This window comes from Arachis hypogaea, chromosome 11 (assembly GCF_003086295.3).
Source record: "Arachis hypogaea cultivar Tifrunner chromosome 11, arahy.Tifrunner.gnm2.J5K5, whole genome shotgun sequence".
In the NCBI taxonomy this organism is placed as follows: domain Eukaryota; kingdom Viridiplantae; phylum Streptophyta; class Magnoliopsida; order Fabales; family Fabaceae; genus Arachis; species Arachis hypogaea.
Genome location: NC_092046.1, coordinates 57,612,621 through 57,639,379, shown reverse-complemented (window position 1 = coordinate 57,639,379; position 26,759 = coordinate 57,612,621). Strand labels below are relative to the sequence as shown.

General features: G+C 39.9%; 2 non-coding genes across 2 annotated transcripts; both read left to right on the top strand.

Moving 5' to 3' along the window:
* Nucleotides 1-17,517: 17,517 nt before the first annotated feature.
* LOC112725692 (small nucleolar RNA R71) lies at nucleotides 17,518-17,625 on the top strand. Its single transcript, XR_003164783.1, has one exon. It is a non-coding gene; the product is annotated as a small nucleolar RNA R71 (small nucleolar RNA).
* Nucleotides 17,626-26,526: 8,901 nt separating this feature from the next.
* On the top strand, nucleotides 26,527-26,634 carry LOC112724486 (small nucleolar RNA R71). The gene has a single exon (XR_003163647.1). It is a non-coding gene; the product is annotated as a small nucleolar RNA R71 (small nucleolar RNA).
* The last annotated feature ends 125 nt before the right edge of the window (nucleotides 26,635-26,759 follow it).

Here is a 26,759-nt window from a genome sequence, read left to right as displayed (position 1 = left end):
CCCTTTTGATGAGAAGAAATTTAGAACCTTTCACCATGCATTACAATTTGGGTGGATGGCTGATAAAGAGATCATATATGAGCTAGGATTTTAAGTCAAGAAAACTGAGTGTCCTGAAATCACAGAGAAGGTGGAAAAGAGAAGATGGGAGCTACTCACTGATTCGGTCACAAAAGTAAACGTAACTCTTGTGAAAGAGTTTTATACAAACGCAGTCAGGTATGATAGGGCAGATGAATCCTATATAAGCTTTGTAAGAGGGGTGATGGTGGATTTTAGTCCCATGAACATCATGAGGGTGTTAAAGCTATGAACCATACCATTTGCAGAAGAGAGCTATCAATCCAGAATAGATAGCAGTCCCAATTATGACCAGATTGTGAAAGATATCTGCATACAAGGAGCGAATTGGGTACGAGATTCCCATAGGAAGCCCAAATTTATAAAGAGAGGGGATCTCACCCCTGAAGCAAAGGGGTGGTTCGAAATTGTAAGGAGATCTATCCTTCCCGCCGGAAACAACTCAGAGGTGAATCTTAAGAGAGCAACAATGGTGCAATGTATACTCAAAGGGGGAGAGATCAAGGTTCACGAACTCATAGCTCAAGGCATTCGGAAGTTAGCTGAGAAAAGTGATTCCGGGGGAAGGTTAGGCTACCCCAGCACCATTTTTTGTCTGTGCAACAAGGCTGGGGTAGTATTCGAAAATGGAGACCCCGAGTGGATAAAGGTTGGCATCCCACTTACTGTTCGACGGATGCATTCCGTTGCATCTCCCCTACCTCAACGAAGACTAAGAAAGAGGGTAGCCCATCAAGCTGTAGAAGGACAAAACCCAGAGGAGCAAGCCCATGCCACTTTAGACATGCACCAATTAAAAGAAGCCATTGATGGCTTGTCTAGGCAATACTTGGAGAATCAAGGGCACAGAAGGAGCTTCAACTACAAATGATGGATCGCCAAGAAGAATCATTCTCTAGATGGATGAATCAACAAGGGGAGTGGCAAAAGCAATTGATGGAGCAGCAACTGGAACAAGGGAGACAGTGGGGTGAATCCTTCCACAAGTTGAACCAAAAGCAAGATCAACAACAAGAAGCCATCCAAAAGCTAATCAACATCCAAGCACATCAAGGTGTGCACGTTCATGAGATGCATCGGAAACAAAGAGAACAGGCAGATCTCTTCGATGAATACAGAGCATTCTCAGAAGGAGTCTATATGAGTGAGACTGGATATCATATGAACACTCAAGCCAGGCTCGGATACTTAGTCGGACAACTGCCTATATTGCACCCTGGGATCACAAGATATGAAGAAGTCAAGGATAAATTAGCACGAGAGGAAAGAGAAAGAGCAGAAAAGAGTCATGAATCAGTAAGGAAGGCACTGGAAGATTGGAAAAGAGCCAGAATGACACGGAAACAGGGAAGCGCAAGTGGACACAAAGAGGACAAACAAGAGAGAGAGCATGAGCATCCCCATGAGTAAAAGGTGGTGGAGTTTCTTTTCCTTTTCTTTCTTTCAAGCCTAAAATAAGGAAGATCATGTATGAAATAGAACATGCATCCATAGTAGCTTGGAAATTTTCAATTCTGTCTTTAAGGTTTCATTGTTTAAGTCTATGTGTGCTGGTCTAAGTTTCCTATTTTCATTTTCATCCTGCTTGAATGTATGCTTGTCCTTTAAGCTAAATAAAAGAAAATGTTATGAAAAACCAGAGTGGGGTTCATTTTGTGAAGTAAGTTCTCAAAGTTTGTGGTGTGATAATTGGTTAGCTAAGTTGGTTCACCAACAAGGTATACAGGCAACTAGATGTTCTGAATCATATGCTTGAAGCACATTCTATGAGACTAGCTAAACAACAAGATCCTAATAAGAAAAAGGAAAAGAATAGTGAGAGTTTGAAAAAGAAAGAAAAAAAAGAAGAAATAAGGCTAGGCACCAAGGGTTTGAATCTTGAAGCATATGTCTGTGGTGTTCCTGTGCAAAGGATCTGCTTGGATGACTAAGTTCTCAGGAGTGCTTTATCACTTGGTAACTTGGGTTAACTAACCCGGATTATCAACTGAAAATCCACTATCAAGAGCAACCTTGCTACAGAACACTTAGTAACCCAAAGAGGTGCTGGATACCAAGGCCTCAAGAAAAGAAAATAACAAACATATGCTTGTGGTGTGCATGTATGGGGGAGAGACACTTAAGGGAGTAGGTCCTTAGGGGTGTTTCAACACCTAGCACCTTGAACCAACTGGTTCGGGAGTGTTGGCTGAAAGCTTATCTTAAAGAGTCGCCCCTTCACAAAGCACCTAGCCTAAGAATGCAATAAACCCTGAAAAGAAGAGGGAGATCAATGAATAAGGATCTCATAGGATGCAATCGAGCGAGTATTCAAGAACATGATAAGGACCTAAAAACAAGTAAAGGAATGAACCTAAGTTGCTATGCATGAAACCCCATAGACCAAGAACTTGACTTCTATAATAAGGACTTGTTTCTCTTGTTCTTTCATTCATCATTCTTATGTTTCAGTACTTGCTTAGGGACAAGCAAGCTTTAAGTTTGGTGTTGTGATGCCAAGGCATCTTGGCCAGTTTTACTGACCTTTTTCTTTACTATTTTAAGGTAGTTTCATGTATTTTCTTAGTAAATAAGCAAGTTTTGGGTGAATATACACTTACATCTTGATTCAAGAAAACATTGTGAACTTCACATGATTTCATGAGAATTATGCATGAATTGAATGATAAAATGGATGATGCATGATCTCATAACTTGAAACAAAGCTTGGATGCATCTTGTTTGTTTGATTTCAGGACAAAGATAGCAAAGAAGAGCCACGTTAGCAGCCACGTTAGTCTCACTAACGTGACCACTAACGTGGAATGGGAGCAAGCTTGCAACGTTAGTGGTAAAGTTACCACCAATAACGCCTTCGAAAGCCATCATAACCCACGTTAGTTGCTACGTTAGTTACATTAACGTAGGAACTAACGTGGAAGGAAAGAGAAGCTCCAACGTTAGTGGTAAAGTAAACACCACTAATGTTCCAAAAGGCCACACATAGCCACATTAAGAGTCACGTTAATCCAATTAACGTGAACTCTAACGTGGAGTAAGAAGAGATCGCCAACGTTAGTGACACTCAGCTTTGTCACTAACGCTGGATCAGGCCAAGATTGCCTACGTTAGTGGTCACATTAAGACCACTAACGTGAATGGTAACGTGGAAAGAAGGGGCGTTTTGAAGCATTAGTGACAAAGGTAAGTGTCACTAACACCCTCGAGTTTTGGCATGCCCACGTTAAGGGCCATGTTAGTTACACTAACGTGGATCATTATTGTGGGAAAGAGGGACAAGGAGTAGCGTTATTGGTAAAAGTAAGTGCCAATAATGCTTGCGAAGGGATAAGAGGCTACGTTAGTGGTCACGTTAGTACCACTAACATCGAAGTTAACGTGGATCACTAACGCTTTCGAACCCAAGTTCACACTTAACGTTAATGCCACTAACGTCCTAACTAACGTCTTACCATGCCTGACTCACATTCTTTCTGTAAGCAAAGCTAAGCCCACTGAAGACTGTAACTGCTTCAACTAAAGATCAAGGGCCCATATCCAAGACTTGAAGAGCTAACTAGAAGATCAGAAGAGTAGAATAGTATATATAAGGATAGTTTTGAATTAAAATGGGGATCTGAAATTTGGAGAGCTACACTTTGTACATTCTACTTTCTCTGCAACTTCTAGTTTAATTTTCAAAATGCACTCTTCTCTATCATCTTCCATTTCCAGAGCTATGAACAACTAAACCCCTTTTTATTGGGTTAGGGAGCTCTGTTGTAATTTGATGGATCAATTATAGTTTTCATTCTTCTTCTTCTTTCTTTTCTCTTGATTTACTAGAAAGCTTTCGATCTTAAATCAATTGGTTAGTTGTCTTGGAAAAGAAATTCTCCATAATTGGATCTCCTCTGAGCCTTGGAAAAGGGATGAGGAGATCATGCTAGAATTGCTTTCTCATGTTGGACCAAATTGGGGTTTGGATGGATATAGTGACATATAATCCTACCAACACTTTGATTTGGAAAAACATGTGGTATAATCAATGACCATACTTCATCTCTTTCCTTGAGCAATTAAATCAAGGAATTGGGCAATTGTTCAAGCTTAGAGAGATTGGGTTGCCAAGGAATTGGGATCCAATCACTTAAGATTGCCATGGAGATCAATGAATTCATTGATTGAGGAAGAGATGAGAATGAACTTGATATGGAGAATGCAACATCTCCTAAGCCCAATGAATCCCCCATTTCTGATCTTACCCATTCTCTTTACCTTCTGCCATTTACTTTTATTCTCATCTCCCCAAATCCCCATTTAAGATTCTGCAATTTACTTTCTGCAATTTACATTTCGCCATTTATTTCCAGCACTTACATTTTCGGTTATTTGCTTTTCCGCCATTTAATTTTCTGCAATTTCTCAACTCAATTTCTGCTTAGCTCAACTAGAACATTCCTCTAATTAAAGTTGCTTGACCAATCAATCCCTGTGGGATTCAACCTCACTCTATTGTGAGTTTTTTACTTGACGACCATTCGGTATACTTGCCGAAGGGAAATTTGTTGAGAGACAAGTTTTCGTGCATCAGTTAGCTTTCTAAGGGCACTAAAATTGCTTAATTGGAGCTTTGTAGCTTAAGTTATTCTCATTTGAAGGTGAAGAGGTTAGGCTGCAGCATCCACCTCAACACCAAACTTAAATGGGATCATGTTTCAACACACCAATTTCTTGCACCAAACCCTTGTCAATCATGCATATTATAAAGTAAGATAATAACTAAGAATTAAGTAACAGAAAAACAAAAATGCGAATGAAAAGAAGATACCAAACTTTGGGTTGCCTCCCAACAAGCGCTTCTTTAACGTCACTAGCTTGACGGTTGTTCCTGAATTTTTCTCCTCTTCCTCCAGTTAGTTAAAAAAAAGGACTCCAAGGGAGAGAAGGGGAAGATTGGTACCCTCGGATTTGAATTCCTCCTAACCAGCTTTCTTTTATTGTTATTAGCTTGATTCACCTTGTTTGTTGGCGTAGGAGTTGGATTGCTTTTCATTGACCTTCTCTTTTTCATGGATATTATTTTTTTTTCTTGGTTACAAGCCTTCTTTGAGTGCTTTCCTTTATTGCATTGACCTCTTTAATTTCAGGACTTGGGTGCTTGCACTTTCTTGATTCAATGAAGGGTGGACTCCCTTGACTATTTTCCTCCCTTTCTACATGATTTTGCAGAGATTCTTTTGAGAAGGAATTTGCATATTCTCTTGTCGCCTCTAATAGCCTCTTGGGATATGGAATCCTAGGCTTGTATGCCTCCACAACCTCCTTCTTCATTGGAATTTCACTTGGTGTAGGAGTCTATTGGTCTTGCTCTTCTAATTTCTCCTTTGCAACCACAATTTGATCTTCAATCTCCTTGCTAAGCACTACTCCACTCTTCAAGCTTATCGCCTTGCGTTCTTCTTGCTTAGCAAGATATTGTGTCATCCAGGCCACTTGCACTTCTAGGTTTCTTCTTGAGGCTTCACTTTCTTCTATATATGCCCTAGACCATTGAGTATATTCTTCTAATGCTAGCTCAAGAGATGAAGGTTGGGAATGGTTTTGTGAATATGTAGGTACTATGGTGAAGTTGTTTTGAGGGATATGAAAGGAGTTTTGTGGACTGTGAAATGCAACTTGTGGATTTTGACAAGAGTCTTGCATAGTATCTCTTGGAAAGAAATTTGCTTGTTTCTCTGTCACATGCTTGCTGATCAAGTCCAGATTTCTCTCTATATTTTTCATTCTTATCTCATGTGTGTAACTTTGAGTGTATTGAGTAAACTTAGCAGCAATGTTCTCTAGGTTTTTTATTGCAAGCTCAAGAGACGAGGGTTCTTGATATGAATAGAGAGATGATGGTTCTTGGTATGAGTAAGGAGATGATGGTTCTTGATAGATGGGATATGGGACATTGTAGCTTCCTTGGTCTTGACTTTGCCAACCAAATTTCGCGTAATTCCTCCATCCACAATAATATGAATCATTCCTTGGGTATGAGTAGTAACCCATGTAATCTCTCTCCATTATGTTTCTTAGCACAAAACACAAAACCAAATCAAACGCACCATGTGGTAAACAGAGAAGAAAAGAGGAACGAATAGAAAGAAATATTTATAAAAAAATTAAAATATAAGAGAAACAGACAAAAGAAAAAATGTCTAATCTAGGTAATCAATTGATTGGTAGTTTGTTAATCATAATTAGCCCCTGAAAACGGCGCCAAAAACTTGATGAAAATTTTACAATCCACAAAACACCGGCAAGTGCACCAAGTCGAATCAAGTAATAACCTCAAGTGAGTGAGGGTCGATCCCACGAGGATTAACGGATTAAGCAAGCAAAATCAATCGATTAATCTAGTCAGACTAGCAAATTAGGGTTTTGAAAGCTTTTAAACATAAATAGCAATTAAATAAAGGCTAACGTAAGAAAACAGTGGATGTGAGAAATAATATGAATGAAAGAGTTAAGGCTTTGGAGATGTTAAAACTTCTAGATTAATACTTTTCTCTTTCTACTTGGATCATGCAAAGATACAATCATGGCAAATCATCAATAATCAAACCCCAATCCCTTGGTAATTTAATTTCTCTTTAACCTAATTAATTGCTAATCCCTTAGTCAGTTACTTAAGAAAATAGTTGAAGAATGTCACAATTCATAAGAATCTCTCCTAGTTGATTTTATGTCACTTATCAATCCAGTTTCAAAACTTAAGAATTGTGAAAATCGATTTTCAAGCTTAATTCAATTAATCAACTTTTCCAAGAAGTTAAAAGAATTCAAATAAGAGAAAAATTATTTCCCAACATATTCAAGCCTTTAAGATGAAGAACGAAAACCCATTCTTGAAAAGAAATCAACGCATTAATCAAAAGTAGAAAAGCTTAAAACATTAATCCATGAAATCAACAGAGCTCCTAACCTTAACCGAGGAGAAATAGAAACTCATGTTCTTCAGAAAATCCTTAAGAAAAATGAAATGACCGAAGGAGCCGAAGAAGAGAGATCCCCCAGATCCGAGAGGAACAAAGTGTCTCCCTCTCCATTAAATACTAACCTTAATTCAAATTCAAATTAAAACAGAATCAAAACTACAACAGAATCAAATCTATTTCCTAATAATTTTTCACAGAGAAGATATCTCCCTTGATTGCTTGTGATCTTTAATAACTTTCCTTATTAATAGGCTTGTGATTGATCCTTCAAAGGTTGAGAATTTGAAGAACAGAAGGTCTTGATTTGAGATTCTGGTCTGAGGCAGCAAGGCCCACGTAGTACGTGGCTTATTCCACGTTATACTTGATATAAAAGATTCGTCCTGGAGTGTCTTTTATAGGCTCACGTACAACGTGAAGTAGGCTGCGTTGTACGTGAGCTAATTTCCTTCAATTTGGCCTGTTGATTGCCCTAGCATTGTATGTGAGAATTCTCACGTTATACGTGAAAACCAACTTGTGCGTACGCACAAGTGTGTGCGTACGCACACTCACAAAAATTTACAATTTTGAACGTACACACATATGCTGCGTACTACGTGAAATTGCCCACGTACTACGTGAAATGGTGAATGATAGCTGTTTGTGCTTACACACAGATGTATGTGTACACACAGATTCTTTTTCTGCTTTCACATAGTAAACCAAATTGTCCACGTTCTACGCCACTCACTTTCTCTTTCCAGTGAGCTTTCTGTCCTTAATAGAAAGCATTCTGCTTCCAGGGGCTTTCAGTTTCCAGGAGCTTTCTATGCTTCTATCTATTCTGTTTCCTTCTATTTTCCTTCTAAAGCTCCCTGTAATCAATCAAATTCAACAAATGAAAGTAATGTTCATTCTAACATTAAATTCATTGATTATTTGACAGAAATTCTTAATAAATTGCTTGAAATCAAGAAGAAAAAACACTAAAGATGCGCACGCATCACTGAGTTCTCTTAGGTAGTATTTGGTGGAGAGACAGAGATGGAAAGACTGAGACTGGGAGACAGAGAGTAAGAGACAGAGATTGAAATGAATCTCAATATTCTGTTTAGTGCAAAGTGGGAGACAGAAAGTGAAACAAGAATGAAACTCTAATTTAATTTGTACAAAGGGTAAAATTGAAATTAATTAATTGAAATGAGGATATTTTAGGTATAAAATATTATTAAAGTTTCAGTCTCTATCTCTAAAAATTCTAGTCCCCTGTGTCTCTACTTTTTGGAAGTACTGAAATACTGAAATTTTAGGGACAGAGACAGAAATTTTAGTATCAGTCTCTGAACCAACAAACATGATACTGAGTATTAGTCTCTCAATCTCTATCTCAGTACCTCAAAACAAACGCTACCTTAATATTTGATTTACCTTGAAAATGGAACAGCTTGTTTTCCCTAGAACAATAAATTCTCGATATATGTACATTGGATTTTTTCCATAAGGGCAACTAAAAACTCCAGTACCTTGCGCACAGAGTTCAAATGACCATTCATCTTCACCATAAACCTGTGTCAGTAGAACACACAATCCTAATAAGCCAGCATGTGACAAAATAAAACACAGGTTTCCATTACAATTTTCCAAGAAAATATGTATATGCAACATTAAATTTTTTGACATTTTGCAAAAATGTAACCATTTTGTGACACTGTAACTCTTGCCTATCCATGTCCATAATCCATATCTCAATTTATTCTCTATGCTTTTACAGCCATGCACTCTACAGAGAAAAAGTCAACCCATAAACACTTCACTCCCAAAATAATTTAATGTGAAACATCTAGAATTAACACCTAGTATTGATTCCAGGGCATCTTGGCTAGTTTTACTAGCCATTTTTAGTATGTTTTAAGGTAGTTTCTTGCATTTTTTAGATAATACGCAAGTATTTACTTGAATATGCATTCATACCTTGATTCAAGCAAACATTGTGAATTCTATACATTTTTCATGAGAATAATGCAAGAGTTGAATGAAAGAATGAATGATGCATCATCTCATGATTAGAGCAAGACTTTGATGCACCTTGCTTGGTTAATTTCAGGTAGCAAGAAGCAGAGGCCTATGTTTGTGCCACTAACGTGGAAGAGAGGAAGGTTTGGAAAAGTTAGTGCAAAAGTGAACGCCACTAACTTCAGCGAAGGGCAAAGAGACCCACGTTAATGGCCACGTTAGTGCCACTAATGTGGGCACTAACATAGAAGAGAAGGGCAACTTCAAAAGTTGATACAAAAGTTGGTCCCATTAAATTGTTCGAAGCAAGGAAGACCCACGTTAGTAGCCACGTTAGTACCACTAATGTGGGCATTAACGTAGAAGAGAAGGGCAGCTTCAAAAGTTGATACAAAAGTTGGTCCCATTAACTTGTTCAAAGCAAGGAAGACCCATGTTAGTGGCCACGTTAGTGCCACTAACGTGGGCATTAACGTGGAAGAAAGGGGCACAATGAAAAGTTAGTACAAAAGTTAGTGGCACTAACTTGTTCGAAGCCAAGGATGAAAAGTTAGTGCAAAAGTTAGTGCCACTAACTTGTTTGAAGCCAAGGAGATCCACGTTAGTGGCCATGTTAGTGCCACTAATGTGAGGCACTAACGTGGAGATGGGAGCTGTAACAACCCCGATTTTCGAGTACGCGAGATCTTTTTTGAAGGCACGGATTTCACCGGAAGATCAGTAAAGGGAACACCTCTGATATATCAACAAGTATCTTGATCTTCATTGTCATTATGTCATCCTTAAGCTAGAACCTTTTCTGAGGCAAGCTCGATAATGCAATCAAGAAGAACCTAGTTTTTGAACCGTATCAGTTGGCAGTTTTGATTCTGTTTTTCTTAAATAGTCTCAATTTGACGAACCGGACTCGATTCATGAGAGAAGAGAGATAATAGTATAATAATTAGGAAGACAAGTTGGTAGCGCTCAGTTTTCGGTATGATCTAGACATACTGAAAATTGGGTCGTTACAATTTGGTATCAGAGTAGTTCGTTCCCAATAGAGCCTGGGGAGTGGACTGACTATGCTTCATTGCATACTCTGCTTGTGTGTCTCATGCTGTTAGGGTATCTTCAAGATACATTTGGCATGAATGTCTATGAGTGCTCATTTTGGGAATGTTCGTGCCTAACTTGAGATATTAAGACTGATCACCTTAATATTGATTGTTTGGTGCGGATAAGACCTCAATGACTGTGAATAGGCATGGTTTAATCGAGTTCCAAACGACAAATTCGTGCGAGGCACAACTATTCTTATAGCTGTTATGATCTCCATGGCTATGGCTACGTGATATTTAGATGCTGTAAAGAAGGAACTGATATCTTCGTTAGGATGGCTTGAAGGAAATAGACTTCTTGAAGATGGATTCTGCATGTGGCTGAAATTTTGAGGACAAAATTTTCTTTTAGGAGGGTAGAATGTAACAACCCCGATTTTCGAGTACGCGAGATCTTTTCTGAAGGCACGGATTTCACCGGAAGATCCGTAAAGGGAACACCTCTGATATATCAACAAGTATCTCGATCCTCATTGTCATTATGTCATCCTTAAGCTAGAACCTTTTCTAAGGCAAGCTCGATAATGCAATCGCAAAGAACCTAGTTTTTGAACCGTATCAGTTGGCAGTTTTGATTTTGTTTTTCATAAATAGCCTCAATTTGACGAACCAAACTCAATTCATGAGAGAAGAGAGATAATAGTATAATAATTAGGAAGACAAGTTGGTAGCGCTCAGTTTCCGGTATGATCTAGACATACTGAAAATTGGGTCGTTACAGGAGCTGCATGAAAAGTTAGTTGAAAAGTTTGTTCCACTAACTTTTGATAGGCCAAGGAAGCCCACGTTAGTGGCCACGTTAATGCCACTAACGTGGGGACTAACGTGAAGTGCTGCCCAACCTCAACCCTTCTAGCAAGCTAAGCAGAGCCCAATGAGTTAGTTAACTGTTTCAACTGAGGCCAAGGGCCCACATCTAGAGACTTGCAAACTCAACTGAGGATAAGAAGAGTAGTATAAATAGGAGTAGTTTTGAACTAGAAAAAAAATCGGGACTGGTGCACGAAATTGTGATCATCAACAATGGCGCCAAAGGACTTGGATCTCTCAAACGTGAATCACACTTTGTCACAATTCCGCACAACTAACTAGCAAGTGCACTGGGTCGTCCAAGTAATACCTTACGTGAGTAAGGGTCGATCCCACGGAGACTGTCAGCTTGAAGCAAGCTATTGTCATCTTGTAAATCTCAGTCGGGCAGATTCAAATGGTTATGAAGGATTGATAATTAAAGATAAATAAAACATAAAATAAAGATAGAGATAGAGATACTTATGTAATTCATTGGTAGGAATTTCAGATAAGCATATGAAGATACTTTGTTCCTCTCGAACCTCTGCTTTCCTATTGCCTTCTTCCAATCATTCATACTCCTTTCCATGGCAAGCTTTATGTTGGGCATCACCGTTGTCAATGGCTACTTCCCGTTCTCTCAGTGAAAATGTTCTACGCACGCTATCACCGCACGGCTAATCATCTGTCAGTTCTCGATCATGTTGGAATAGGATCCATTGATCCTTTTGCGTCTGTCACACGCCCAACACTCGCGAGTTTGAAGCTCGTCACAGTCATCCCTTCCCAGATCCTACTCAGAATACCACAGACAAGGTTTAGACGTTCCGGATCTCAGGAATGGCCGCCAATAATTCTAGCCTATACCACGAAGGTTCCAATCTTAGATTAGAAACCCAAGAGATACACATTCAAGCTTGTTTGCATGTAGAACGGAAGTGGTTATCAGTCACGCGTTCATAGGTGAGAATGGTGATGAGTGTCACATAATCATCACATTCATCATGTTCTTGGGTGCGAATGAATATCTTGGAGAAGAAATAGACTTGAGTTGAATAGAAAAACAATAGTACTTGTATTAATTCATGAAGAACAGCAAAGCTCCACACCTTAATCTATGGTTTGTAGAAACTCCACCATTGAAAATACAAAAGTGATAATGGTGTAAGCATGGCCGAATGGCCAGCCTCCAAGGTCTAGGGACTAAACGTCCAAATATTGAAAATACAATAGCAAAATGTCCTATTTATAGAGAACTAGTAGCCTAGGATTTACAGAAATAAGTAATTAATGCAGAAATCTTCTTTCGGGCCCACTTGGTGTGTGCTTGGACTGAGCAACGAAGCTTCCATGTGTAGAGACTTTTCTTGGAGTTAAACGCCAGCTTTTGTGCCAGTTTGGGCATTTAACTCTAGCTTTTGTGCCAGTTCCGGCGTTAAACGCCAGAATTCTTGAGCTGACTTGGAACACCTATTTGGGCCATCAAATCTTGGGCAAAGTATGGAGTATTAAATATTGCTGGAAATCCCAGGATGTCTACTTTCCAACGCAATTGAGAGCGCACCAATTGGGCTTCTGTAGCTCCAGAAAATCCACTTCGAGTGTAGGGAGGTTAGAATTCAACAGCATCTGCAGTCCTTTTTCAGCCTCTGAATCAGATTTTTGCTCAGGTCCCTCAATTTCAGCCAGAAAATACCTAAAATCACAAAAAAACACACAAACTCATAGTAAAGTCCAAAAATGTGATTTTTATTTAAAAACTAAAAAAAACATAACAAAAACTAACTAAAATATACTAAAAACATACTAAAAACAATGCCAAAAAGCGTATAAATTATCCGCTCATCACAACACCAAACTTAAATTGTTGTTTGTCCCCAAACAACTAAAAATCAAATAGGATAAAATGAAGAGAATATACAATGAATTCTAAAAACATCTATGAGGATCAGTATTAATTAGATGAGCGGGGCTTTTAGCTTTTTGCTTCTGAACAGTTTTGGCATCTCACTTTATCCTTTGAAGTTCAGAATGATTGGCTTCTATAGGAACTCAGAATCTAGATAGTGTTATTGATTCTCCTAGTTAAGTATGTTGATTCTTGAACACAGCTACTTTATGAGTCTTGGCCGTGACCCAAAGCATTTTGTTTTCCAGTATTACCACCGGATACATAAATGCCACAGACACATAACTGGGTGAACCTTTTCAGATTGTGACTCAGCTTTGCTAGAGTCCCCCAATTAGAGGTGTCCAGAGCTCTTAAGCACACTCTTTTTGCTTTGGACCACGACTTTAACCGTGCTCAGTCTCAAGTTTTCACTTGACACCTTCACGCCACAAGCACATGGTTAGGGACAGCTTGGTTTAGCCGCTTAGGCCAGGATTTCATTCCTGAGGGCCCTCCTATCCACTGATGCTCAAAGCCTTGGATCCTTTTTTATTTTACCCTTGCCTTTTGGTTTAAAGGGTTATTGGCTTTTTCTGCTTGCTTTTTCTTTCTTTTTCTCTTTTTTTTCCGCATATATATATTTTTCTGCAAGCTTTTCACTGCTTTTTCTTGCTTCAAGAATCAATTTTATGATTTTTCAAATTATCAAATAACATTTCTCCTTTTCCATCATTCTTTCAAGAACCAACAATTTTAACATTCATGAATCAACAATATCAAAAACATGCACTATTCAGGCATTCATTCAGAAAAACAATAGTATTGCCACCACATCAAAATAACTAAACTGTTTTAAAATTTGAAATTCACGCACTTCTTTTTCTTTTTCAATTAAAAACATTTTTCATTTAAGAAAGGTGATGGATTCATTTTCATAGCTTTAAGGCATAGACACTTAGACACTAATGATCATGTAATAAAGACACAAACATAGATAAACATAAAGCATAAAAATTTGAAAAACAGAGAAATAAAGAACAAGGAAATTAAAGAACGGGTCCACCTTAGTGATGGCGGCTAGTTCTTCCTCTTGAAGATCTTATAGAGTGCTTGAGCTCCTCAATGTCTATTCCTTGCCTTTGTTGCTCCTCTCTCATGGTTCTTTGGCCTTTTCTAATTTCATGGAGGAGGATGGAATGCTCTTGGTGCTCTACCCTTAGTTGTCCCATATTGGAGCTTAATTCTCCCAAGGAGGTATTGATTTGCTCCCAATAGTTTTGTGGAGGAAATTGCATCCCTTGAGGCATCTCAGGGATTTCATGATGAGGAATTTCCTCATGATCTTGTCCATGAGTGGGATCTCTTGTTTGCTCTATCCTTTTCTTAGTGATGGGCTTGTCCTCTTCAATGAGAATGTCTCCCTCTATGTCAATTCCAACCGAATTGCAGAGGTGACAATTGAGATGAGGGAAGGCTAACCTTGCCAAAGTAGAGGACTTGTCCGCCACCTTGTAGAGTTCTTGGGATATAACTTCATGAACTTCTACTTCCTCCCTAATCATGATGCTATGGATCATGATAGCCCGGTCTATAGTAACTTCAGATCGGTTGCTAGTGGGAATGATTGAGCGTTGGATGAACTCCAACCATCCCCTAGCCACGGGCTTGAGGTCATGCCTTCTTAGTTGAACCGGCTTCCCTCTTGAATCTCTCTTCCATTGAGCGCCCTCTTCACAGATGTCTATGAGGACTTGGTCCAACCTTTGATCAAAGTTGACCCTTCTAGTATATGGGTGTGCATCTCCTTGCATCATAGGCAAGTTGAATGCCAACCTTACATTCTCCGGACTAAAATCTAAGTATTTCCCCCGAACCATTGTAAGCCAATTCTTAGGGTCCGGGTTCACACTTTGATCATGGTTCTTGGTGATCCATGCATTGGCATAGAACTCTTGAACCATTAAGATTCTGACTTGTTGAATGGGGTTGGTGAGAACTTCCCAACCTCTTCTTCGAATCTCATGTCGGATCTCCGGATATTCACCCTTTTTGAGTTTGAAAGGGACCTCGGGGATCACCTTCTTCTTGGCCACAACTTCATAGAAGTGGTCTTGGTGCACCCTTGAGATGAATCTCTCCATCTCTCATGACTCGGAGGTGGAAGCTTTTGCCTTCCCTTTTCTCTTTCTAGAGGTTTCTCCGGCCTTAGGTGCCATAAATGGTTATGAAAAAATAAAAAGCAACGCTTTTACCACACCAAAATTAGAAGGTTTGCTCGTCCTCGAGCAAAAGAAGAAAGAGGAGAGTAGAAGAAGAAGAAATAGAGGAGATGGAGGGGGCTTTGTGTTTCGGCCAAGGGGGAGAAGTAGTGTTTAGGTTGTGTGAAAATGAAGGAGTGAAGATGGGTTTATATAGGAGTGGAGAGGGGGGTATGGTTCGGCCATGTATGGGTGGGTTTGGGTGGGAAAGTGGTTTGAATTTGAATGGTGAGGTAGGTGGGGTTTGATAGGTGAGGGGTTCTTGGGGAAGAAGTATTGAGGTGATTGGTGAATGGGTGAAGAAGAGAGAGAGAGGTGGGGTAGGTGGGGATCCTGTGGGGTCCACAGATCCTGAGGTGTCAAGGATATCTCATCCCTGCACCAAGTGGCGTGCAAAAATGCCCCTTTCTGCCAATCCTGGCGTTAAACGCCAGGCTGCTGCCCATTTCTGGCGTTTAACGCCAGCTTCTTGCCCATTCCTAGCGTTAAACGCCAGTCTGGTGCCCATTTCTGGCGTTTAAACGCCAGTAAGTTTCTCCTCCAGGGTGTTCTATTTTTAATTCTATTTTTCATTCTATTTTTACTTTTTCAATTGTTTTTGTGACTTCACATGATCATCAACCTACAGAAAACATAAAATAACAAAAGAAAATAGAAATTTAACATAGATAATTAAAGATTGGGTTGCCTCCCAACAAGTGCTTCTTTAATTTCAATAGCTTGACAGTGGGCTCCCATGGAGCCTCACAGATGTTCAGAGCAATGTTGGAACCTCCCAACACCAAACTTAGAGTTTGAATGTGGGGGTTCAACACCAAACTTAAAGTTTGGTTGTGGCCTCCCAACACCAAACTTAGAGTTTGACTGTGGGGGCTCTGTTTGACTCTGTATTGAGAGAAACTCTTCATGCTTCCTCTCCATGGTTACAGAGGGATATCCTTGAGCTTTAAACACAAGGGAGTCCTTATTCACTTGAATGGTCAATTCTCCTCTGTCAACATCAATCACAGCTTTTGCTATGGCTAGGAAGGGTCTGCCAAGGATGATGGATTCATCCATACACTTCCCAGTCTCTAGGATTATGAAGTCAGCAGGGATGTAGTGGCCTTCAACCTTTACCAAGACATCCTCTACAAGTCCATAAGCCTATTTCTTTGAATTGTCTACCATCTCTAGTGAGATTCTAGCAGCTTGTACCTCAATGATCCCTAGCTTCTCTATTACAGAGAGAGGCATAAGGTTTATACTTGATCCCAGGTCACACAGAGTCTTCTCAAAGGTCATGGTACCTATGGTACAAGGGATTGAGAATTTTCCAGGGTCTTGTCTTTTCAGAGGTAATTTCTGCCTAGTCAAGTCATCCAGTTCTTTGATGAGCAATGGAGGTTCATCCTCCCAAGTCTCATTACCAAACAACCTGACATTTAGCTTCATGATTGCTCCAAGGTACTTAGCAACCTGCTCTTCAGTAACATCTTCATCCTCTTCAGAGGAAGAATACTCATCAGAGCTCATGAATGGCAGAAGTAAATTCAATAGAATCTCTATGGTCTCTGTGTGAGCCTCAGATTCCCATGGTTCCTCATCAAGGAACTCCATGGAGGCCAGTGGACGTCCATTGAGGTCTTCCTCAGTAGAGATCACTGCCTCTTCCTCCTCTCCAGGTTTGGCCGTGTGGGTTGTGGTTATGGCCTTGCACTCTCTTTTTGGATTCTCTTCTGTATTGCTTGGGAGAGTACTAGGAGGGAGTTCAGTAATTTTCTTACTCACCTGACCTACTTGTGCCTCCAAATTTCTAGTGGAGGACCTTGTTTCAGTCATGAAACTTTGAGTGGTTTTAGATCAGAGACAATGGTTGCTAAGTCAGAGTGGCTCTGCTTAGAATTCTTTGTCTGTTGCTGAGAAGATGATGGAAAAGGTTTGCTATTGCTAAACCTGTTTCTTCCACCATTATTGTCATTGAAACCTTGTTGAGGTCTCTGTTGATCCTTCCATGAGAGATTTGGATGATTTCTCCATGAAGGATTATAGGTGTTTCCATAGGGTTCTCCCATGTAATTCACCTCTTCCATTGCTGGGTTCTCAGGAACATAAGCTTCTTCTTCAGAGGAAGCTTCCTTAGTACTTCCTGTTGCTGCTTGCATTCCAGATAGACTCTGAGAAATCATATTGACTTGCTGAGTCAATATTTTATTCTGAGCCAATATGGCATTCAGAGTATCAATTTCAAGAACTTCTTTCTTCTGAATTGTCCCTTTATTCACAGGATTTCTTTCAGAAGTGTACATGAATTGGTTATTTGCAACCATTTCAATGAGTTCCTGAGCTTCTACAAGCATTTTCTTCAGATGAAGAGATCTTCTAGCAGAGCTATCCAAGGACATCTTGGATAGTTCAGACAGACTATCATAGAATATACCTATGATGCTCCATTCAGAAAGCATGTCAGAAGGACACCTTCTGATCAATTGTTTGTATCTTTCCCAAGCTTCATAGAGGGATTCACCTTCCTTCTGTCTGAAGGTTTGGACTTCCACTCTAAGCTTACTCAATTTTTGAGGTGGAAAGAACTTTGCCAGGAAGGCATTGACTAGCTTTTCCCAAGAGTTCAGGCTTTCCTTAGGTTGTGAGTCCAACCATGTCCTAGCTTTGTCTTTTACAGCAAAAGGAAAGAGCATAAGTCTGTAGACTTCAGGGTCAACCCCATTGGTCTTGACAGTGTCATAGATTTGCAAGAATTCAGCTAAGAACTGATGAGGATCTTCCAATGGAAGTCCATGAAATTTACAATTCTGTTGCATTAGAGAAACTAATTGAGGCTTAATGGTGTGCGAAATCGTGATCATTGCTTCCTTGGTAACGGCGCTAAAAACTCAATACGCACGTTCATGATCTTAATTCTATTTCACAACTTCGTACAACTAACCAGCAAGTGCACTAGGTCGTCCAAGTAATACCTTACGTGAGTAAGGGTCGAATCCCACGGAGATTGTTGGTATGAAGCAAGCTATGGTCATCTTGTAAATCTCAGTCAGGCGGATTAAATTGTTTTAAGAAATTATAGTGGATGAAAATAAATAAAATATAAAATAGGATAGTGGTACTTATATAATTCATTGGTGAGAATTTCAGATAAGTGTATAGAGATGCTTTCGTCCCTCTGAACCTCTGCTTTCCTGCTGTCTTCATCCAATCCTTCCTACACTTTCCATGGCAAGCTGTATGTAGGGCATCACCGTTGTCAATGGCTACTTCCCATCCTCTCTGTGAAAATAGTCCGATGCGCTGTCACTGCATGGCTAATCATCTGGAGGTTCTCGATCATACTGGAATAGGATTTACCCTCCTTTTGCGTCTATCACTACGCCCAGTACTTGCGAGTTTGAAGTTCGTCACAACCATCCCTTCTCAGATCCTACTCGGAATACCACAGACAAGGTTTAGACTTTTCAGATCTCAGGAATGGCCATCCATGGGTTCTAACTTATACCACGAAGATTCCAATATCTCGGACTCGGTCCTCTGTATTAGATATCCAAGAGATACTCATTCTAGCTTGTTTGCATGTAGAACATAAGTGTTTGTTAGGCACGCGTTCATAGGTGAGAATGATGATGAGCGTCACATAATCATCACATTCATCATGTTCTTGGGTGCGAATGGATATCTTTGAATAGGAATAAGCTTGAATTGAATAGAAAAACAGTAGTACTTTGTATTAATTCATGAGGAATAGCAGAGCTCCACACCTTAATCTATGGAGTGTAGAAACTCTAGCATTTGAAAATACATAAGTGATAATGGTCCAGTCATGGCCGAATGGCCAGCCCCCATGAAAGTCTAAGATAGCATAAAACTAATCAAAGATGATCTGAAGATTTAAAATACAATAGTAAAAAGTCCTATTTATACTAGACTAGCTACTAGGGTTTACAGAAGTAAGTAATTGATGTAGAAATCCACTTCCGGGGCCCACTGATGCGCGGAAAACTTGTCTCATAACAAATTTCCCTCGGCAAGTGTACCGAATTTGTCGTCAAGTAAAAACTCACAATAGAGTGAGGTCGAATCCCACAAGGATTGATTGATCAAGTAACTTTAATTAGAGGAATGTTCTAGTTGAGCGAATCTAGGAATTGAGTTTAGAAATGCAGAAAATAAAATGGCGGGAAGGTAAATGACAGAAAAAGTAAATGCTAGAATTAAAGAACTGAAAGTAAATGACTGAAGTAAATTGCAGAATTGTAAATGGGAATGAGGGAATTGCTCTTGAAAGTAAATGACAGAAAATAAAGAGAATGGGTAAGATCAGAAATGGGGAGTTCATTGGGCTTAGGAGATGTTGCATTCTCCGGATCAATTTCATTTTCATCTCTTCCTCAATCAATGAACTCATTGATCTCCTTGGCAATCTTAAGTGATTGAATTACAATTTCTTGTAATTCAATCTCTCAAATCTTGATCAATAGCCAATTCCTTGGTCAATTGCTCATGAGAAGAGATGAAGTATGGTCACTGATTATACCACATGCATTTCCCAAATCAAGTGTTGAGAGGATTATAGTCACATATCCATCCAAACCCAATTTGGTCCAGCATGAGAAAGCATTTCTAGCTTGATCTCTTCATTCCTCTTTCAAGGTTCAGAAGAGATCCAAATATGAATAGCTTCTTTTCCAAGATAACTACCCAATTGGATGAAGATCGAAAGCTTTCAAGTAAAATCAAGAGAAAAGATAGAAGAAGAATAATGAAAACTAATATTGATCCATCAAATTACAACAGAGCTCCCTAACCCAATGAAAGGGGTTTAGTTGTTCATAGCTCTGGAAAATGAAAAAAAAGATGGAGAATACATGATGAAACTAGAAGTGCAGAGAAAGTAAAATACAGAGAGTAATTCTATGCCAAGTGGCTCCCTATATTTTCCAACTCACCTAATTAATTCAAAGCTACTCCTATATATACTACTCTTCTACTCTTCTAGTTGGTTCTTCAAGTCTTGGGTCTGGGCCTTTGGATCTTGAGTTTGAAGCAGTTATCTTCTTCATTAGGCTTGGCTTTACTTGCAGAGAGAAAGTGTGAAGTGGGCAGAGACTTTTGCTCAGGACGTTAGTGGTGTTAACGTTCAGTGAAAATATGGGTTCGAGGACGTTAGTGACATTCAACTTTTTCACTAACATTCCTTACCCAAGTAAGAGCCACGTTAACCTCAACGTTAGTGGCACAAACGTTGCCACTAACGTTGCCTCTTTGTCCTTCGCGCACGTTATTGGGACTCAACTTTCCCAATAACGTTGAGAAGCCTCCCCCTTCCCTACGTTAGAGTCCACGTTAACTTAGTTAACATGGCTCTTTTAACGTAGGCTTGCCAACCTTCGAGAACGTTAGTGACACTTAACATTGTCACTAACGTTCCAATGTGCCCCTTAGCTCCCACGTTAGAGTCCACGTTAACTAGGTTAACGTGGCTTCTAACGTGGCCATGCTAGCCATCTCCAATGTTAGTGACAAAGTTGAGTGTCACTAACGTTGGCTCAACATTCCCTTATCCACGTTAGCTTCCACGTTAACTAAGTTAACGTGGGAGTTAACGTGGCTCATGGTGGCATGTGTGGGCTCCTTCCAACGTTAGTGACAATGTTGGGTGTCACTAACGTTGGCGTCACCTCCCTTCTTCACGTTAACTTCCACGTTAACTAAGTTAACGTGGGAGTTAACGTGGCTCATTGGGGCTTGTATGGGTTCCTTCCAACGTTAGTGACAATGTTTAGTGTCACTAACGTTGTCGACCACCTTGTTTCCTCACGTTAGCTTCCACGTTAACTAGGTTAACGTGGGAATTAACGTGGCCTAGTGTGACTTGGCCAACATTAGTGATAATGTTGAATATCACTAACGTTGGCTTCCCCCCCTTTCTTCTTAACGTTAGAGGCCACGTTAACTAGGTTAACGTGGTTACTAACGTGGCCACTCATGAGCTTGGTCCAACGTTAGTGATAATGTTAAGTGTCACTAACGTTGGCTCCATTTCCTTTCTTCCACGTTAGAGTTCACGTTAACTTAGTTAACGTGACTCTTAACGTGGGCAATGATGGCTTCGAGAGCGTTATTGGCAGTCACTTTTCTCATTAGCTTTGCAAGTTACTCCCATTCCACGTTAGTGTTAACGTTAGTGTAACTAACGTAGCCACTAATATGGTTCTTCTTTGCTTCCTTTGTCCTGAAATCAAGCAATAAAGTGCATCAAAGTTCTAGTCCAAGTCATGGAAAATGCAACATCCAATTTGTCCTTAATTTCATGCAAAATCCTCATGAAATCATGTAAAGTGCACAATGTATGCTTGAATCAAGATGTAAGTGAATATCTACCCAAAACTAGCTTATTTCCTAAGGAAATGCATGAAACTACCCTAAAAACAGTAAAGAAAAGGTCAGTGAAACTGGCCAAAATGCCCTGGCATCACCCACTTGGTGTGTGCTTGGGCTGAGCATGAAGCTTTCACGTGGAGAGGTCAATTTTGGAGTTGAACGCCAGTTTGTAACGTGTTTCTGGCGTTGAACTCCACTTTGCAACTTGTTTCTGGCGCTGAACGCCAGACTGCAACATGGAACTGGCGTTCAACGCCAGTTTACATCGTCTAAACTCGGGCAAAGTATGGACTATTATATATTGCTGGAAAGCCCTGAATGTCTACTTTCCAACGCAATTAAAAGCGCGCTATTTGGATTTCTGTAGCTCCAGAAAATTTACTTTGAGTGCAGGGAGGTCAGAATCCAACAGCATCTGCAGTCCTTCTTCAACCTCTGAATCTGATTTTTGCTCAGGTCCCTCAATTTCAGCCAGAAATTACCTGAAATCACAGAAAAATACACAAACTCATAGTAAAATCTAGAAATGTGATTTTTAATTAAAAACTAATAAAAATATACTAAAAACTAACCAAATCATACTAAAAACTATGTAAAAACAATGCCAAAAAGCGTATAAATTATCCGCTCATCACAACACCAAACTTAAATTGTTGCTTGTCCCCAAGCAACTGAAAATTAAATAGGATAAAAAGAAGAGAATATACTATAAATTCCAAACTATCAATGAAACTTAGCTCTAATCAGATGGGCGGGACTTGTAGCTTTTTGCCTCTTGAATAGTTTTGGCATCTCACTTTATCCATTGAAGTTCAGAATGATTGGCATCTATAAGAACTCAGAGTTCAGATAGTGTTATTGATTCTCCTAGTTTAGTATGTTGATTCTTGAACACAGCTACTTTATGAGTCTTGGCCGTGGCCCTAAGCACTTTGTTTTCCAGTATTACCACCGGATACATAAATGCCACAGACACATAACTGGGTGAACTTTTCAGATTGTGACTCAGCTTTGCTAAAGTCCCCAATTAGAGGTGTCCAGGGTTCTTAAGCACACTCTTATTTTTGCTTTGGACCTCGACTTTAACCGCTCAGTCTCAAGTTTTCACTTGACACCTTCACGCCACAAGCACATGGTTAGGGACAGCTTGGTTTAGCCGCTTAGGCCAGGATTTTATTCCTTTAGGCCCTCCTATCCATTGATGCTCAAAGCCTTGGATCCTTTTTATTACCCTTGCCTTTTGATTTTAAGGGCTATTGGCTTTTTCTGCTTGCTTTTTCTTTTTCTTTCTCTCTCTTTTTTTTTTGCAAGCTTTGTATTCACTGATTTTTCTTGCTTCAAGAATCATTTTTATGATTTTTTAGATTATCAAATAAGATTCTCCTTGTCATCATTCTTTCAAGAGCCAACATATTTAACATTCTTAAACATCAAATTTAAAAGACATATGCACTATTCAAGCATTCATTCAGAAAACAAAAAGTATTGTCACCACATCAAAATAATTAAACTAGTTTCAAGGATGAATTCGAAACCATGTACTTCTTGTTCTTTTGTTTTTAAAACATTTTTCATTTAAGAGAGGTGATGGATTCATATTCATAACTTTAAGGCATAGACACTTAAATACTAATGATCATGTAATAAGACACAAACATAGATAAACATTTAACATAAAAAACGAAAAACATAAAATTTAAGAACAATGAATGAGTCCACCTTAGTGATGGTGGCGTTTCCTTCTTGAGGAACCAATGATGTCCTTGAGCTCTTCTATGTCTCTTCCTTGTCTTTGTTGCTCCTCCCTCATTGCTCTTTGATCTTCTCTAATTTCATGAAGGATGATGGAGTGCTCTTGATGTTCCACCCTTAGTTGTCCCATGTTGGAACTTAATTCTCCTAGGGAGGTGTTGATTTGCTCCCAAAAATTCTGTGGAGGAAGGTGCATCCCTTGAGGCATCTCAGGGATTTCTTGGTGATGAGCTTCTTCATGCGTCCCTTGAGATCCATGAATAGGCTCTTTTGTTGGCTCCATCCTTTTCTTAGTGATGGGCTTGTCCTCATCAATGAGGATATCACCCTCTATGTCAATCCCAGCCGAATTGCATAGATGGCAAATGAGGTGAGGAAAGGCTAACCTTGCCATAGTGGAGGACTTGTCAGCCACCTTGTAGAGTTCTTGAGGTATAATCTCATGAACTTCCACTTCCTCCCCAATCATGATACTGTGGATCATGAAGGCCCGGTCTACAGTAACTTCAGACCGGTTGCTAGTGGAAATGATTGAGCGTTGAATGAACTCCAACCATCCTCTAGCTACAGGCTTAAGGTCCAGTCTTCTCAGTTGAACCAGATTGCCTTTTCAGTCAATCTTCCATTGAGCTCCTTCCACACATATGTCCATGAGGACTTGGTCCAACCTTTGATCAAAGTTGACTCTTCTTGTGTAGGGGCGTGCGTTCTCTTCCATGATTGGCAAGTTGAATGCCAGCCTTACATTTTCCGGACTGAAATCTAAGTAGTTCCCCCGAACCATGGTGACCCAAGGCTTTGGATTCGGGTTCACACTTTGATCATGGTTCCTAGTGATCCATGCATTTGCATAGAACTCTTGAACCATTAGGATTCTGACTTGTTGAATGGGGTTGGTTAGGATTTCCCAACCTCTTCTTTGGATCTCATGTCGGATCTCTGGATACTCATTTTTCTTGAGTTTGAAAGGGACCTCGGGGATCACCTTCTTCTTGGCCACAACATCATAGAAGTGGTTTTGATGGACTTTGGAGATGAATCTCTCCATCTCTCATGACTCAGAGGTGGAAGCTTTTGTCTTCCCTTTCCCTTTTCTAGAGGTTTCTCCGGTCTTAGGTGCCATCAATAGTAATGGAAAAACAAAAAGCTTATGCTTTTACCACACCAAACTTAGAATATTGCTCGCCCTCGAGCAAGAGAAGAAAGAAAAGAAGTAGAAGAAGAGAAAATATGGAGGAGAGTGAGGGGGGTGTATTCGGCCAAGGTATAGAAGAAAGGGTTGTGTTATGTGGAAATGAAGGAGGGATGGAGGGGTTTATATAGTGAGGGGAGAGGGGGTAGGTTCAGCCATATTAGGTGGGTTTGGGTGGAAAACTGATTTTGAATTTTGAAGGTAGGTGGGGTTTATGGGAAAGAGTGGATGAATGTGAGTGGTGGTAGGTGGTAATAGGGAAGAGAGATTGAGGTGATTAGTGAAGGGTTTTGGGGAAGGGTGTTTATTGGGAAGAGAGGATGAATGTTGAGAAGAGGGAAGAATATGAGTGGAGGTATGTGGGGATCCTGTGGGTCCACAGATCCTGAGGTGTCAAGGATTTATATCCCTGCACCAATTAGGCATGTAAAATGCCTTTGCATGCATTTCTGGCATTGAATGCCAGTTCTATACTTGTTTCTAGCGTTCAGCGCCAGCTCTTCTCAAGGTGCATTCCTGGCATTTGAACGCCAGGATGTTGCTTGTTTCTGGCGTTCAACACCAGATCCATGCTCTGTTCTGGCGTTGAACGCTAGCCAGATGCTCCTTACTGGCGTTTAAACGCCAGTAAGTCCTTCCTCCAGGGTGTGATTTTTCTTTTGCTGTTTTTTATTTTGTTTTTAATTTTTGTATTTATTTTGTGACTCCACATGATCATGAACCTAATAAAACATGAAAGAACAATAAAAATAAAAATAAAATTAGATAAATAAAAATTAGGTTACCTCCCAACAAGCGCTTCTTTAATGTCATAGCTTGACAGTGGGCTCCCATGGAGCCACACAGGTGATCAGGTCAATTTTTATAGACTCCCAACACCAAACTTAGAGTTTGGATATGGGAGTTCAACACCAAACTTAGAGTTTTCTTATGAGGTTTATCCCTGACCCAAGGTCACATAGAGCCTTCTCAAAGGTCATGGTGCCTATGGTACAAGGTATTAGGAACTTTCCAGGATCCTGTTTCTTCTGAGGTAATGTCAGTTGATCCAGATCACTTAGTTCATTGATGGGAAATGGAGGTTCATCTTCCCAAGTCTCATTACCAAATAATTTGGCATTCAGCTTCATGATTGCACCAAGGTACTTGGCAGCTTGCTCTTCAGTAACATCCTTATTCTCTTCAGAAGAAGAATACTCATCAGAGCTCATGAAGGGCATAAGGAGGTTCATTGGAATCTCTATGGTCTCTAGATGAGCCTCAGATTCCTTTGATTCCTCAGAGGGAAACTCCTTGTTGATCACTGGACGTCCCAGGAGGTCTTCCTCACTGGGATTCACGTCCTCTTCCTCTTTTAAGGGTTCGGCCATGATTGATATATCAATGGCCTTGCACTCTCTCTTTGGATTCTCTTCTGTATTGCTTGGGAGAGTACTAGAAGGTGTTTCAGTGATTCCTTTACTCAGCTGGCCCACTTGTGCTTCCAAATTTCTAATGGAAGATCTTGTTTCATTTATAAAACTCACAGTGGCCTTAGATAGATCAGAGACTAAATTTGCTAAGCTAGATGGATTCTGCTCAGAATTCTCTGTCTGTTGTTGAGTGGATGATGAAAAAGGTTTACTATTGTTAAACCTGTTTCTTCCACCATTATTAAAGCCTTGTTGAGGCTTTTGTTGATCCTTCCATGAGAAATTTGGATGATTTCTCCATGAGGGGTTATAGGTGTTTCCATAAGGTTCACCCATGTAATTCACCTCTGCTATTGCAGGGTTCTCAGGATCATAAGCTTCTTCTTCAGAAGATGCCTCTTTAGTACTGTTGGATGATTCCTTCAATCCATTCATACTCTGAGAGATCATATTGACTTGCTGAGTCAATATTTTATTCTGAGCCAATATGGCATTCAGAGTATCAATTTCAAGAACTCCCTTCCTCTGAGGTGTCCCATTACTCACAGGATTCCTCTCAGAAGTGTACATAAACTGGTTATTAGCAACCATGTCAATGAGTTCTTGAGCTTCTGCATGCGTTTTCTTTAGGTGAATGGATCCACCTGCAGAAGTATCCAACGACATCTTAGCTAATTCAGACAGACCATCATAGAATATATCCAGGATGGTCCATTCTGAAGCATGTCAGAAGGACACTTTTTGGTCAGTTGCTTGTATCTCTCCCAAGCTTCATAGAGGGATTCACCTTCTTTCTGTCTGAAGGTTTGAACATCCACTCTAAGCTTACTAAGCTTTTGAGGAGGAAAGAACTTGGCTAAGAAAGTCGTGACCAGCTTATCCCAAGAGTTCAGGCTATCTTTAGGTTGAGAGTCCAACCATACTCTAACTCTGTCTCTTACAGCAAACGGGA